The 17,753-nt window shown below is 36.7% G+C and overlaps 1 long non-coding RNA gene across 2 annotated transcripts in view; it reads left to right on the top strand.

The window, feature by feature from the left end:
* LOC140622639 (uncharacterized) overlaps window positions 1–17,753 on the top strand; it is a 69,068-nt gene that overhangs the window by 5,025 nt on the left and 46,290 nt on the right. The window lies entirely within an intron of this gene.

Genomic DNA, 17,753 nt, shown 5'->3' with positions numbered 1-17,753 from the left:
GTTTTATTTTATCTTTATTCAAAATGTTCTCTGTCCTTATTACTCATCATATGCCCCCAGAAAGATCACCAGCTTTGGTGCCAGTCTGATAGAAATCTAGAATCTTGATTCCACCCCAGATCTAATGAATACAAATCTGTCTTTTAACAAAATATCCAACTGGTATATATGTAGATTTGAGAGATTTTGAGAATCACCACTCATCTTGACAAGGGAGGAGCCATGTCTTGTGGGGCTTGAAACATATAATTTTAGAAACCATCTTTAAGAATAATCAAGCCTAGGGATCCCTGGGTGGCGCAGCGGTTTGGCGCCTGCCTTTGGCCCAGGGCGCGATCCTGGAGACCCGGGATCGAGTCCCACGTCGGGCTCCCGGTGCGTGGAGCCTGCTTCTCCCTCTGCCTGTGTCTCTGCCTCTCTCTCTCTCTCTCTGACTATCATAAATAAATAAAAAAAAAAAAATTTAAAAAAAAAAAAAAAGAATAATCAAGCCTATATTCTATTAACCGTTAGTGCTCAAGAAATCTCTTGACCTTCCTCTCATTGTTCTCTGCTCCACTGATGCAGAATCCAGCTAGAATGAGAAGTACATTTTATCAAAGGATTTAGTACTTGGTGATTGGTGATGAATTTATTTCCTCTCTCTGGTAATAATATTAATAGCTAATATTTAATGAGTGCTTACTAAGTGTTAGAAGTTGTTTTAGCAACTGGATAGATGTGGATATTTCATTTATTCCTCATAGCAGTCTTAAGAGATCAGAAGTTCTTTTTTAGATTAACCCTTTATCTTAGAGATAATATACAGTATCTTTCTTGTAGTAGGTATTGGAGCAAATATTGGAGCAGAGTGCACCTGACTGTATGGCCCACATTCTTAAAGACTGATCTATACTACCTCTTGATAATAAAAATTAAGATTTCAAAAGAGTCTTCAGCCACCAAGGAAAAAGAAAGAATGGACTGTGGGGAACTAAGATACTTGTAATATTGTAATAAAGCCTGCATTTGGGGAGGGGATAAGGGAAGTGTTTGCCTTTTTGTCTTCCCTATCTCGTCTTGTAAAGCAGCTCTATTATTCCACCAACCCATAAGGCAGGTTCTGACAGTGGCTCTTTTCTTCAGTAATTTTGCTTATAACTTGACACTAGAGATTGCCCAAACTGTAAAGCTCAAAGTGGGAGTGGAGCTTTCCAAAAGCTAATAACAAATTAAGTGTGTCATTAGTGTGTTTTTACTAGATCTTTCTGTAAGTAAGTCCCTGATGTTCTAATAGTTTTTTTAATTCTTTACAACAAAAGCCATTAGAACTCATAAAAGTAATTTCCTTTTCCATATCACTATTTGGAAACAGATAAGTAGGTACTTTTTAAGAAGGACGTCAACCATCAAAAAAAATTAACAAAAATGCATGTAAAGAGACCTAAAATTAACTTTTTGAGGTTTGTTTTCATGACAAAGAAAATACTATCTAGTACATACATCATTTCCTGTTTTCTTTCTCCTTCTAGCCACATTTTAGGACTGTAGCCCAGCCAATAAAATATGAAATAGACGCAAAAACACACACAAGTCTGCTGTTTATCGTTAACTCAGTATAATGGACAAATATATGTCAAAACTAATCTTGTTGGCCTGCACTGCCTGGGAGATGCCAGTATAACCCAGCAAGATCAGTTTTGACATGTATATGGCTCCTGTGTCTTGATCTATTACCATTGGCCTTTGGGACCTCAGTGGGAGGCTTCTTATTTCCCTGATCCTTCTGGTTGACAATAGTTGATTATCCGTCAAGTCACATAAAGAATAAAGAAATCTTATTTAAACTATATTTTGAGATTGTATGATTCATAGTCAAGTTTATAAAAAGTAAGAAAGCAGATATCAATGAGAAGAGTATTACACTATTTTGACTTAAAAGCGCTAAGGAAAAATGGAATCTGTTGGGATTATTTGTGTAAGTAGGGGAAGGGAATGAGGAAGGCAAGCTGTAAAGAGAAACAGTTGTATCTGAATGGAAATTGAAACCCGAAGGCATGTTCACAATAACTGCAGCTAGATAAGCCAAGGTTGTCTGAAAATGCTGTTTCTAAATATAGCCTTAATCATATTGACATGGAAAAGAAATGACATAAGAAGTGAGGAAATCAAAATAAGGCAATTTATGCCTCGAAGAAACTTGAGCTATAATGATTTCTGAAACAGATGTTATAAAGAAAAAAAGATTGCATAACTTTTTAACTGCACTGTTATATTTAAGAAAAATTAAAATTATATAAGAGGCCTATGGAAATTTGCAAAAGGGAAAGAGTAGAGGGGTTAGCAAAGTAACACTATTATATCTTAGTGCCAGACTTTTGGGGAGGCAAGTATGGTTGAGTGATGAGTAAGTGTGAATACCAAGGCTACCATTTCCTACTGGTAGAAGAATATAATGAAACATGTGGGGCAGGAAGTCAGAAAGTCATTCAACAGACTGGTATAATTATGTCAGTTGCTTAGACATGAGGTAAATGTTCTAGAAAAGTTCAAGTGGTGATTTGGGACATAAGCCAACAAATAGAAGCACTAGGCCACTTTTACGGTTAGGAGCAAGGGGCAAATTATCTACAACACCAAAATCCAGGTTGATCTTCTGTTATTGCTTTAGTTTAGGCTCTTGTGATACCTTGCCTGTACTATTACATGATTATCCAAAAAAAGCCTTACCTACTTCAGTTCACTGGTAATCTATTAATCCATCAATGGACTAATGATGATTATAGATTATAAGCCCAAAGTATATAATGACTTTGATCATCTATGATTGAGGTACATTGAAAAATAATAAAACTGGTAAAACCACAGAAAATTTAATAGTAGCATTATTTGTAAATATGGCAAATCCATACAAAAGAATATTAGTCATTCATATAAAGAAATAAAGTTCTGATACTCTTGCAATATGAATCTTAAAAACAAGTTAAGTGAAAGAATCCAGTCACAAAATACCACATTATATAATTCCATGTATATAAAATGTCCAGAATAGATAGAACTATGGAAATTAAAGGTATATTGGGGGTTATTTAGGGCTGGAAGAGAAAGATGTGAAGGGACTGCTAATGTGTATGGAATATCTTTTGGAACGGATGAAACATTAGAAAATTAGTGGTATTGATCATACAACTCGGATGGGTATACTAAAAATAATAATATATACTAAATAGTGCAAATAATACTAAAAATAATATATGAGTATATTAAAATACTTAAAACTATATTTTAAATGGATGGATTTTATTGCATTTTAATCGTATTTTAATAAATATGTTAAAAATAATTGCTATAACCAATAGAATTCTACTTGTACCTAGAACACAAAAAGCTGACAGGAGTCTCACTCTCAACAACAAGCAAAAGATGGATCAGACACAAAATCTTAATTTTTCTTGACCTGTAAGAGAGCTGATATCATCAGGCAATCAAGTAGCTTAGAATCCAGAGTGTAAGTTTCCCTCCAATGGAAGATGAGACATGGGCACTGACTCACCAGAGGATGAGATAAAGAGACGCTTGGTGCCATACAGGCAGGTGAAAGGAAATTTATTACAAGTTTTGAAGAAATGCCAAAAAGTAGCTCACAGTTCTAAATATAAAATCTAAAAATACATAATCTAAGTGGCCATATTGGAGAAAGTATTTGAAATCTTGAGATAGGAAAAGATTTGTTAGAAATGATGCTAAAAGCAGGACCCATAAAAGAAAAACTTCTTGAACTGGACTGTATCAAAATTAAGGAGTCTTGCTCTTTGCAAGACACTGTAAAAGAACAAACAAGGCACAAACTGAGAGAAAATATTTTCAAATCACTTTTCTCACAATGGATGTGCACCCAGTATATATAAAGATGCATCAACTCTTAATAATAGACTTTTTTTAAATGAACAAAAAATCTGAACCAACATATCATGAGAGGATATACAAATGACAAGCAGATGAAAATATGTTCAACATTATTAGCAAACTGCTTACCTATTCCAATGACTAAAGAAAAGGGAAAAATGCCGACCTTAAGTGCTGACAAGGATGAGAAGCAACTGGAAATGCACATATTTTTTTTTGTGGGAATGCAAAAATGATACAGCAATTTTGGGAGTTTGGAAGTTCCTTAAAAAATTACAGATACACTTACTGTATAGCCCAGTACTTCCATACTTATTTATCCCAATGAAATGAAAACATTGTCTGCCCATGCACATTTATGGTCATTCAAAACTTGAAACAATTCACATGTCTTTCACCTGGTGACCGAATAAACAAACTGTGATACATCCATTCAGTGAATTACTGCTCAAAAATAAAATGAATGAACTACTGAACCAAACAACAAGATGAATAAATTCCTATATAATTCCGTTTATGTAACTTTCTAGAAAAGGAAAACCTATAGGGATCCAAAAGAGATCAGTCATTGCCAGGAACTAGGGGTAAAGGGAAGGGTTAACTATTAATGGGCATGGGGGAAATTTTTGGTGATTAAAATGATCTATATCTTGATTTTGATGGTAGATACATAATTGTATACATTTGTCAAAAGCCATAGACACACTATAAGGTAAATTCTAATGCATCTAAATCTTGCCTCAATTTTTAAATAGTCTTATTAGCAAATGGTTTCTCAGAGTTAAGAAAAAATAATAGGGACACCTGGATGGCTCAGTTGGTTAAGTGTCTGCCTTTGGCTCAGGTCATGATCTAAGGGTTGTGAGATTGAGCCCCATATAGGGCTTTGCACTGGTCATCAGCCAGCTTTTTATTTTATTTATTTATTTATTTATTTATTTATTTATTTATTTATTTAATAAATTTATTTTTTATTGGTGTTCAATTTACCAACATACAGAATAACACCCAGTGCTCATCCTGTCAAGTGCCCCCCTCCCTCAGTGCCCTTCACCCATTTACCCCCACCCCCCGCCCTCCTCCCCTTCCACCACCCCTAGTTCGTTTCCCAGAGTTAGGAGTCTTTATGTTCTGTCTCCCTTTCTGATATTTCCCACACATTTCTTCTCCCTTCCCTTATATTCCCTTTCACTATTATTTATATTCCCCAAATGAATGAGAACATACAATGTTTGTCCTTCTCCGATTGACTTACTTCACTCAGCATAATACCCTCCAGGTCCATCCATGTCGAAGCAAATGGTGGGTATTTGTCGTTTCTAATGGCTGAGGAATATTCCATTGTATACATAAACCACAGCTTCTTTATCCATTCATCTTTCGATGGACACCGAGGCTCCTTCCACAGTTTGGCTATTGTGGCCATTGCTGCTATAAACATCGGGGTGCAGGTGTCCCGGCATTTCATTGCATCTGCATCTTTGGGGTAAATCCCCAGCAGTGCAATTGCTGGGTCGTAGAGCAGATCTATTTTTAACTCTTTGAGGAACCTCCACACAGTTTTCCAGAGTGGCTGCATCAGTTCATATTCCCACCAGCAGTGTAAGAGGGTTCCCTTTTCTCTGCATCCTCTCCAACATTTGTGGTTTCCTGCCTTGTTAATTTGCCCCATTCTCACTGGTGTGAGGTGGTATCTCATTGTGGTTTTGATTTGTATTTCCCTGATGGCAAGTGATGCAGAGCATTTTCTCATGTGCATGTTGGCCATGTCTATGTCTTCCTCTGTGACATTTCTCTTCATGTCTTTTGCCCATTTCATGATTGGATTGTTTGTTTCTTTGCTGTTGAGTTTAATAAGTTCTTTATAGATCTTGGATACTAGCCCTTTATCTGATATGTCATTTGCAAATATCTTCTCCCATTCTGTAGGTTGTCTTTTAGTTTTGTTGACTGTATCCTTTGCTGTGCAAAAGCTTCTTATCTTGATGAAGTCCCAATAGTTCATTTTTGCTTTTGTTTCTCTTGCTTTCATGGATATATCTTGCAAGAAGTTGCTGTGGCCAAGTTCAAAAAAAGTGTTGCCTGTGTTCTCCTCTAGGATTTTGAATATTAGTTGACAATAGAGTTGAGGGTCCACTTCTGGATTCTCTATTCTGTTCCACTGATCTATGTGTCTGTTTCTGTGCCAGTACCACACTGTCTTGATGACCACAGCTTGTAGTACAACCTGATATCTGGCATTGTGATGCCCCCAGCTATGGTTTTCTTTTTTAATATTCCCCTGGCTATTTGGGGTCTTTTCTGATTCCACACAAATCTTAAGATGTTTTGTTCCAACTCTCTGAAGAAAATCCATGGTATTTTGATAGGGATTGCATTATTATTTTTTTAATAATACATTTTCTTTTGTTTTTAAGATTTTATTTATTTATTTATGAGAGACACAGAGAGAGAGGCAGAGACAAACAGGCAGGGAGAGAAGCAGACTCCATGCAGGGAGCCCAATGTGGGACTCGATCCCTGGACCCAGGAACCTCTTCCTCTGCCCGAGCCCCCGAGCTGCTCCGGGTCCCCCGTGCGCGCTGCAGCCCTTAGGGAGCTCGGCGCACTCTCCCGGGACGCAGGTGTCTGTTAGTGTCCCCGGGAGCCCGAGGGCATCCCCGCCCTCCTGGGTCCTGCTCCAGCTCCCCGCGAGCCCCTTTCCGCCCGGGAAGGTCGGTGCAGCTCCTGCTCCTCCGGGACGGGGCTCTCCTGTCCTGGGGACACTCGCCCCGGCCTCAGCCCGGCTCCTCGCGGGGCCCCTCCCCCTTGGAGGCCTTTTGTCTCTTTATTTATTTCTTTTTCCCTCGTCTTCCTACCTTGATAGAAGCATGAACTCTTCTCACTGTAGCATTCCAGCTGTTCTCTCTTTAAATCTCAGGCCAAATTCGTAGATTTTCAGGATGATTTGAAGGTTATCTAGGTAATTTGGTGGGGACAGGTGATTTGGGGACCCTCCTCTTCCGCCATCTTGCCCCTCCTCTCCTCAGCCTGCTTTTTAAATATTTTATATTTTTTTCACTTATTTGACACACACACACACACACACACACACACAGAACAAATAGGGGGAGTGGGAGAGGGAGAAGCAGGCTCCCCACTGAGCAAGGAACCCAATGCAGGGCTCCATCCCAGGACCCTGGGAGCATGACCTGAGCCAAATGCAGACACTTAACTCACTGAGCCACCCAGGTATCTGCAGCCTGCTTAGGACTCTCTCTCCTTCTCCTTCTGCCCCTCTCCACCTCGCATGTACTCTCTATCTCTCAATCTAAAAAAAAAAAAAAGTATTAAAGTTCTTTCCTATGAAGCCTTGTCTACTCGTCTATACCCAACTTATACTAGCATTCGTTTTCCCAGACACATAGCTCTCCTCGTTCCATGACTTAGTGAAGAATTTCTGTTCATCAGTCATACCATTTGTCTTCAAGCATTTGAACAATCTGTTTTGTTTTGTTTGTTTGTTTTGTTTGCCTGGAGAGTATAAATAAACATGAATATGGCACAAGGCCAGTATTGATAGTAATCAAATTAGGTAGTTTTCCTTCTGGAAATGTTTAAAAGTTCCCAGAAAATACCCTCCCTTACCAGGCCAAATAGCTCCCTTGGCAATGCAAGAGTTCCCAGTTGTTTAATTTGTCAAAGAAAGGAAATCAAAGTGAGAAAGAAACATGGCAGATGATTGACAGAATGGAAACTAGATATTCCTTGGGAAATGTATGCACTCTACCCAGCATGTCAGTTGTAAATTCTTGACTTTGTAGAGTTAACATTCACAGTTTCAGTGACCTGAGGTGTTTCCCTGCCAATGCAACCATAATTCATAAATTTATTTTATTGAGTAGACCATCCCATCAGTTTGTTAGCATTAGTCATTATCAAGAGAAGTAACTACTTACTTGACCATTCTACATATACATCTGAAATAGCCATTTGTTTCCTATTCTTTGTCACAAAATGCATTTAATTTTTTTAAATTTATTTGTTTTAGAGAAAGATAGAGAGGCTATACGCAGGGGGAGGGGCAAGGAGAAGGAGAAAGAATCTGAAGCAGACTCCCTGCTGAAGGCAGAGTCCAACAACGGGCACAATCCCACAACCAGGAGATTGTGACCTGAGCCAAAACCAAGAGTTGGACACTTAACCACCTGAACCACCCAGGCATTCAACAAATACTTTTAATTTTGAAGAGAAATTTTATAATATAGCAGTAAAAATAGGAAATGAAAGTTATATCCCTACCAATAGTGCATAAGTTACTTATTTCACAACCAGAAGTTTATACTTTTGACCTCCTTCACTCATTTTGTTCATTTCCTCCCACTTCTCACTCTGGCAACCACTTATCTATTCTCTGTATCTAGGAGCTTTTTATTTTATTTTTTTTTAGATTCCATGTATAAGTGAGATCATTTGGTATTTGTCCTTCTCCATCTGAATTGCTTCACTTAGCAGAATGTTCTCAAGGCCCATTCATGTTGTTGCAAATGTCAAGACTTCATCCTTTTCTATGGCTAAATAATATTCCATTGTATATATAATAATATATGTATATAATAGCATATATAATAATATATTGCATTTTGTTTGTAACATTTATGTTAGTTATACATTTTATATAATAATAAACAAATATTAATTTATATTTTATAAAATATATAATACTGTTATATAATATATATAAAACATGTCATATTTTCTTTATCCATTTATCTTCTCAAATTTTTGTTTAATTCAGATAAATAAGTAAAATTGCTGGATCATATGGTAGTTCTATTATTAATTATTTTGAGGAGCTTTCATACTATTTTCCATAATGACTGTACCAATTTACATGCTTACCAAGGGTGTGTAAGGGTTCTGTTTTTTTCACATTCTTTCCAACACTTATTATTTCTTGTTTGTTTGTTTTGAGAATCACCATTCTAACAAATGTGAGATGATAACTCATGATGGTTTGGATTTATATTTCTCTGATGATTAGCGATATTGAGCAACTTTTTATGTACCTCTTAGCCATCTCTAAGTCTTTGGAAAAATATCTATTCAGATATTCCGCCCATTTTTTAACCAGATTGGTTTTTTGTTTTGGTTTGGGTTTTTTGTAGATTTTCTTTGTTTTTTGTTTGTTTGTTTGTTTTGTTTTGCTATTGGGTTATATGGGTTCTTAATATGTTTTGGATATTAACCCCTTATGATATGCAAATATTTTCTCCCATTTAGTAGGTTGCCTTTTCATTTTGTTGATGGTATACATTGCTCTGCAGAAGCTTTTTAGTTTGATGCAGTCCCATTTGTTTATTTTGGCTTTTGTTTCCAAATCAAAAAAAAAAAAAAATCACTGCCAAGACTAAGGGCAAGGAGCTTACTGTCTACGACAGTAAAAATGTAGGTTTCCTGTATGCTACTAGGTGTTTCTCAAGATGGAAACATCAACTTCCCTCTGTTCTGTGAGATCCTCCAAGTCACAAGATTAGGGAGGCACAGCAGCAATCAATCTTGAGTTAAGAGTGGTATATTTAGGATTAGATGCAAGCAGAGCCAGAATGCATAAGCAGGTGGTATGATTCCATGTCTTATACTATTTACTGTTGCATGGATCCTTCTCCTTCAGCTTACATTTATGTCCTATGTGAGAGTTTAATGACCAGCTAACATAAAGGAGAAGTCCAGACTTATTTTCTGGACAGATTGACTTTGTATGTTTGTATGAATCAAAAACTGATGGCTGCTACCCTAAACCTTGCTCTGGTATTTTCCTGAAAGAGCAATGTAGAAGGAGGGAAAAGTCCTTCCAGTTAGAAGATCTCAGGGCAGTATACTTGGTCAGCCACTTTGTGTGGACAAAGAAATGGCCCAAAATAAGAATGTCCAAAATCTCATGGTCAGCAGAAAATAGGCTGGATAGCTGGTGAGAGGCCTTGAAAGAGAAATGTTGAAAGATCAAAATCATAAAGGTCTAGGGGAACAACCACGTGGATAGACAAATGGGAGTAGGTGCAACATGTAAAGATCTTTGCATCATGAATTAACTCACATCAGAAGGCATCAACTACTAAAAAATCACAAAACATCTGAGTGGACAGAATGGGCCACTCTATTGTTGGCATGATAGGCTCATGATCAGCAATGGAGGTAGGAATGAAGCCTATAATGGGCTTAATAGCATAGGCTACAACTCACCAAGACTGATCTAGTTACTGCCACTGCTGAATGGCTCAAACCAGCAACAAAGATCAGGCCTGCCTCACTAATATGGCACAATTCTTTGAGGAGACCAGCCAGCCATTTGATGACAAGGTGACTTGATTGGGCACTTTCTATCCTGAAAGGGGCAGAGATTCATCTTGACTGGGACTAACTGGAATTAGGGAGAGTTTTGTCTTTTCTGTCCTTAGGTCCTTAGCCAGCACAATGTCCATGGGCTTACTAAGTACTAAAAACACATATACAGAATCCCTCGAGATATCACCTCAGACCAAGGGGCCTATTTTATAGCTAAGGAAGTCTGGAAGTGGTCAAATGATCATGGTTTCTACAGTGAAGCTTCATACACTGCAACCACCCAGAAGTTCCTGACTTGAGAGGTCACTGAAATAATCTCTGAAAAACATTGCTCGGGCAATGTCTAAAGATGATAGTAAGAGTATTGGGCACCATCCTTCAGAACGTGGTAGTCACCATAAATTAAGTAGGCTGACCTCAATAGGCAGGATTCATGGGTCTGGGAACCATGATGTGCATGTAGGGGTGGCCCCATGGAATATCACTCCCACTGATGTATTTGGGGTAGTGTTCCATCCCTACATTTTAGGCCTTGTGCATTTAGAGGACCTGGCTCTAGATGGTGATAACTTCCTCTAGAAAATTTGATAAAGTCTCATTGAAATTTAAGCTATGACTACCACTCAGGCATTTGTATCAAAAACCAACAAGTAAGGAAAGGAGTTATGAGGTTGGAGGGTGTACTTGTCTCTTATCCTCAGCAGGTGCTAGGTAAGCATATATCTGGCACACACAGGTAATACTGGAGTACCTCCAGTAAATGAATAAGTGCAACAGCCATAGCTTCAGAAGGGCATGTTAACCTGTGGCTCGGGAGCTTGGTGCACATACCAGGCAAGTCATTTAAACAAGAAAAGATGCTGAGTGTGAGGGAAATATAAAAAGATAGTAGAGGAAGTAAGTGATGAGCTTAAGTTTTCATTCTAAGACAAATATTAGTGTTGGAGGCTATAGTGTTTACCACTAACCCATGAAATAAGAATAAGCCAAATACTGAAATATTTGGAGGAAATTATCTTAAGGGGTAAGGGGTGCTCTGTCTACATTCCTTCATCACTGAGGCACTCAACTCCCAGCTATTGTGAATATCAGGGGCTTCATTCACTAGTAATTGCTCTCAGCATCAAGGAACTGCTTATCCTAAGGTTGCATTCTTTCCTGGCAATGGCTAGAAACCAATGATTGCTTTGTGTGTAGATACAAAGGCTGGAGTCCTCCCTTCAACTTAAGACAACTCTGAAGGGCTAATCTAGCTTTAGAGTTACCTCCCCCCAACCAACCTGTAAGTTCTACTGAGGTCTTAGGCACAACCACATTGCAGGTCAGCTTCTCCCCATTCCCACTTCCCATTTTCATATAGAATTTCTCCACAAACCTTCACTCAATTCTCCATCTCAAAGTCTGTTCCAAGAATACATTCTAAAATTACAGGTTGAATCACAGCTTACATGGTTAATCATTAATCTCAGTAAAAACTTGGTTTTGATGTGCCACCTAATCAAATCAACATATCAGTGATGAAGTTCACAGGAAGCAATAAAGATGCAGAAGATAACTGAGTTTGTCAAAATGAACATTGGCAATTCTGATCATGTCTAACAGTACCATCTGATACCAACAGTCTGAAATCTGTTGGGACCAATGACTCAAAATAAACAAACTGGCAACTTTCCCATGGATTTATTTAAGTGCCATTTTTCTTTGCATATCTATACAGAATTTTGAAAATTTAATATAGTATATGTACTTGCTGCTTTGTTTAAAGTTCAGTGAGAAAGTAGCTGCTTTCTGTAAAAATTTATTCACCTTTATTCCAAAATCAGATCAAGTAAGCAGTAGATTAATTAGGAAAACATTGGTATTTCCCAGGAAACAATTCAGATTGAATATAGGTTGAAGACAAAGTCTGGATACTTGCCTTCATGCCAAACTTCAGTGTGAAATTTAATGTGATCAAAGCACTGAAAAGAAATTTGGAAGCAATGAAGTAGAATTCTCTACCTACCAATAGAGAATCCAGAGTTCCATGGAATTTGTGATAGACTCTCCATGGATCTTAAAAGAGAAATCAAGGGACTTGGTACATGTCTTGTCACAGGAAATAATGGATTGCAATTATAGTACAAAAGGATTCTTAGAGCATCATGACAAATAGGGTTTCTGAGAACAAGTTTTAAACTTGAAGGGGGCACAGATTTATTAGATTGAAACTGGAAGTTAGCCTCTTAGAAGAGATATCTGTTTGAATGAGATCTGTTGACATCAGTGTGCAAAATGAAAATCCAGGAGCATTTTATTGGTTTCATAACATTGGACAAGACTCGGGGTCAGGAAATTTCCTAAGTCATCTTGTCAGGGCTGACAAGTCTAAAATTGACATCCAAATCTCACAGGAGGCAAACCGGGACAAAGATAAAAACCTAATGGAAATTATAGGCAAATTTCATTCTCTAATCATAAACTTTTCTTCCATGTAGAATTACACTGCTGCAAAACCATGTAGGTATGATGCCTCATTTTCATTTACACTAAAGTGACTGGGCCTTCTCAGAACTTATCTAAGAAGGGGGAAAGCAAAACAAAACAAAACAAAAAAACACTTCCTTTCTTCCATTTCCTACAGAGCATTTGTGACAACAAAAATCCTCACAGTATAAATTATATCATTCTTATATCAATTAAGATGCCATTGGCTGCAAATAAATTATCTAATTCAAGTTGGCATAAGAAAAAAGAAAATATATTCATATCATCAACAAGAAGTCTGGGGCAGGGCAATCCCAATGTTAATTCAACTCATTGCTGTCAGAGCTATGGTGATAGCGTCTTCATTGCAATTACTTGGCTATCCATCATTCTTTTCTACCTTTCTTAGATTTGATGAGATATTACTCCAAGGGCTGCAAGATAGCTCTGTTTAGCTCAAGCCCTCGTGTAGCAAAATTTAAGTCAGGAATTAGTTCCTCCATTGTGTCTCTATTCAAGAATCAGGAAAACTTTCTGAGAAGCTTCCTCTATGCACTTCCTCTTATATGTCATAGACCAGGGTTATATCACTTGTCCATGCCTAGAGACATGATTGGAATTGGAAGTAGAATGATCATGGTTGGTCTGGACTACATAAGTTTTGAGTCTTGGAAAGAGCCAGAAAGCCTAGGAAATACTGGCACCTACCAATATCAGGTACCATCAGCATGAAATTCGTGGTGTTTTTATAATAGTTTTTGAATATGAAAAAAAAAAGAATTCTGCCACAGTCTTCAAATTTAGGGTTATAGGCTGAATTGTGTTCTTCTAAAATTGATATGTTGAAGTCCTAACCGCTAGCATCTCAGGATGTGACCGTATTTGAAGAAGGGGTCTTTAGAGAAGTAATTAAAGTTAAATGAGATTAGGGTGTGCTCTACACCAATATGACTGACATCCTTGTAAAATGAGGAAATTAGGACGCACATATAGGGGGAAAACCACATGAAGACAGGAAGCTGATCACCCAAAAGCCAAGCAGAATGGCCTCAGAAGAAATCAGCCCTGCTGGCACCTTGATCTTAGACTCTTATTCTCCAACACTGTGACAAAGTAAATTTTTATTGTTTAAGCCACTCGGTCTGTGATACTTTGTTATGGCAGCTTTAGCAAACTAACACAATTGGTACCCTGGTTAGAGTCCTACTGCTTTCTCTCCTTGCCTTGATCCTATGAAATCATAATAATATTAAGCATTGGTTACATAAGAGTTAATTTTACTTCGTTTTCTCATTTTTCACATGGGATGGTAAATACTGTTCTCTCCCCAATTAGTCTCAGAGCCAGAACATTCAAAGTAGTTTTATGGGAAATATAGTAATGAGTTGTTCTAACTTTAAATGGCTTAAATTTTAACTTGGCACAATGCCAAAATTTCCTGCCTTTATGCATATAAGAATAGAGGATTAGGAATTCAAAGTACATTCATAGAGTGTGTGGTGTGAGCTTTTTCTATTATTTCAGAATTTGAGCTGAATAGCCAAAGCTAAAGACAATGAATATTGATTTTGCTAGGACTACACTTTTCACCTAATTTATATTTTTATAATCTTTGAATTGAAGTACATCGCACACATAGGAAAGTATACAAATCATAAAGGTACATATTGATACCACGTGAGCATACGTGGGTAGGTATGTTCTTGCATACTCATTCAGCTGAAGAAGATTTTTAACACCTTAGGAATCCTGGAGTCCTCTTCCAGCTTTACCCAGTACCCAAGTGTAACCACTACATTGATATCTAACACTAGAAATTATATTTAGATATTTCAATTTAATATCAATGTAATCCTACAGTATATGTTTTTCTAATTCCTTTTTTTCTAAATGTATATGCAATTTTCTATTATGAAAATACCTCACAAAGAATTTATCCCTCCTAATATAGGTGAACTTAGGGCTATTTTATCTTATTTTATTTTATTTTATTTTTTAACTTAGGGCTATTTTAAACAGTGGTAGTATAATAATTCTGGTAAAAATATTTTAGTGAAATGTGAATAAATTTCTATTGGAGATATATCCAAAATAAAAATGCTGGGCCATAGGTTATACACTCAGCTTCAGTAAATACTGTCAAACAATTTTCCAAAGTATACCAATTTACACTCCTGCCAGTGTTATGAGAGTTTGAGTTGCCGCACATCTTAACCAGCTCTTAACATCTTCTTTCTTCTCTTGAAACATTCTTATGGTGCATAATTGTTAGCATTACAGTTTTAGTTTGCATTTCTTTAATGACTAATTAAGTCAATCATTCTTTCTTATGTTCATTGGCAATTAGATATACACTTTTGAGAAGTATTTCTTGAATTTTATTTTTTCAAAATTGTAGTGGATTGCCTGTATTTCCTTATTTCTTCATAGATTTGTTGTTTTATTTTGTTTTTGTCATATTTTTGATATGATTTTTTGTTGAGTGCATGTGCTGTAAATATTTTTTTTTCTTACATTCTATACCTTCTATTTTCATCCTCTTAATATTGCTTTTTTGAGAAGAAAACTCTTTATTTTGATATGGTACATTCTTCTTTCCTTTTTGATTAGACTACATTTTATCTTTACTTCAAGGTCATAAAGATGTTCTGTTTGTTTTTTACTAAATGCTTAATCGTTTTACTTTCCATATTTATTATCTGCAGTCCATTTGAAGTTAAATTTTGTGTATGCTGTGAATAAAGATCATGATCCACTTTGTTTATATATGAGTATACAGTTATCCTAGAACCATTTTTTTTAATAAGATTTTATTTATTTATTCATGAGAGACACACAGAGAGGCAGGCTCCATGCAGGGAGCCCAATGTGGGACTCAATTCCGGGACTCCAGGATCAGGCCCTGGGCCGAAGGCAAGCACTAAACCACTGAGCCACCCAGGGATTCTCCCAGAACCATTTACTGAATAAAAAATCCTTTCTGTACTCAATAATATCAGTTTTGACATGAATTAAGCTACAATATTTGTGTGTCTGGACTCTATTCTGCTGCATTGGTCTGTTGGTCTGCCTATAATTCACAATATGCTGTTTTAATTGGAGTAGGTATATCCTATCATTGGTCTGAAGAGATAGTATTAGTGAATACTCCAGCTGTGTTCTATTTCTTCAAGATTTGTCTTAATTATTCCTGGCTGTTTCAATTCCTATGTAAGTGTTAGAATCAGCTTGTAAATTTTAAAACAAACAAACATTCATTTATTTAATTTATTTTTCTTAATTTGTCACAATAAAATGTAGATTTTTTTAAAGTTTTGTGAATCTTTTCTTAAATTTACTTCTTAAGTATTTAATATTTTGTAATTAAAAAAAAAAAAAAACCCTCACAGGAGTGCCTGGGTGGCTCAGTCAGTTAAGCATCTGCCTTTGGCTCAGGTCATGATCCTGGGGTCCTGGGATAGAGCCCTGGGACAGGTGCCCTGCTGGGCAAGAGTCGGCTTGCCCCCCCTTCCTTTGCCTCTCCCCGTCGCAATGCCCCTCTGCATGCTCACTCACACACTTTCTCTCTCAAATAAATAAACAGAATCTTAAAAAAAAAAAAAAAAAAACTTACTTTATTAAGTTTTTTAACTTCCTAATTTGCATAGGAGAAAAGCGCATCAATTTTAAAGATATAGCTTAATATGTTTTGACGAATATTTATATACTTATGTAACCACCATTACAGTGGTATCAAACAAACAAGGTTATCTTGCCACCTTTCCTATTCAGTCCTTAACCCTATTTCTATACCCAGGGTATGGACTGATCTGCTTTTTGTCACTATGGATTATAACTATCTTCTTGGGGATCCCTGGGTGGCTTGGCGGTTTAGCGCCTGCCTTTGGCTCAGGGCATGAGCCTGGAGTTCCCGGATCGAGTCCCGCATCGGGCTCCCTGCATGGAGCTTGCTTCTCCCTCTGCCTGTGTCTCTGCTTCTCTCTCTCTCTCTCTCTTTGTGTCTCTCATGAATAAATAAATAAAATCTTTAAAATAAAAATAAAAATAAATAAAAAATAAATAAAATGGTCTTCTTTAGAGTATTATATAAATGGAATCAAGTAGTAAGTATTTATTTGTGTCTGGATTCTTTTGTTTTGCATTTGTGAGATTTGTCCATGCTATTGCAATAGTTCATTTCATGTTTTTTGCAGTATTACATTAAATGTAAATATCACAATGTGTTCATCCAATCACCTGTTGATTGACTTTATGTCCAAGTTTTGGTTCTTACAGACAAAGGTGTTATGAATATACAACTATATGTCTTTTATATATAAAAGTTTACATTTCTCTTGGATAAATACTATGAGTGGAGTGCCTGAGTCATATGGTAAATTTATATTTATCTTTATATGAAACTAACAAACTTTTTCTTATGTAGCTGTACCATTTTGTGCCATTTTCTATAACCAGTAGTGGTTGGGAATCCATGCTGCTCCACATCCTCATCAACACTTGGCATACCAATCTTTTTTTAAACTATTCTAGTAGGTACATAGTGTTATCTCACTGTAGTTTTAAGTTATATTTTTCTGATAATTGGTGATGTTGAGCATAGAATTGATGTGTATTAGTCATTTGTGTAACTTTGTGATATTTTTTAAGATTTATTTATTTATTTATTTTTATTTATGATAGACACAGAGAGAGAGAGGTAGAGACACAGGCAGAGGGAGAAGCAGGCTCCATGCTGGGAGCCCGACCCGGGACTCGATCCCAGGACTCCAGGATCGCGCCCTGGGCCAAAGGCAGGCGCGAAATCGCTGAGCCACCCAGGGATACCCACTTTGTGATGTTTTTATTCAAAAGTTTTTCCCAAGTTGGGGGGGTCATTCTTTTATAGAAATGTATAATTTTACTATATATGTGTTCTAAAAATATTTTTCCAAGTCTGCAAGTTATCTCTTCATTTTCTATATGATGTTTTTGTAAACCACAGTTTTGAATTTAATATAGTATTACTTTTATTTTGTAGTTCAATCTTTTGATATCTAAAATACCTTGGTCTATCTCCTATATTTTCTTCTAAAAGTCTT

This window comes from Canis lupus, chromosome 32 (genome assembly GCF_048164855.1).
Source record: "Canis lupus baileyi chromosome 32, mCanLup2.hap1, whole genome shotgun sequence".
Lineage (NCBI taxonomy): Eukaryota > Metazoa > Chordata > Mammalia > Carnivora > Canidae > Canis > Canis lupus.
This window is presented reverse-complemented; position numbering and strand designations above follow the sequence as displayed.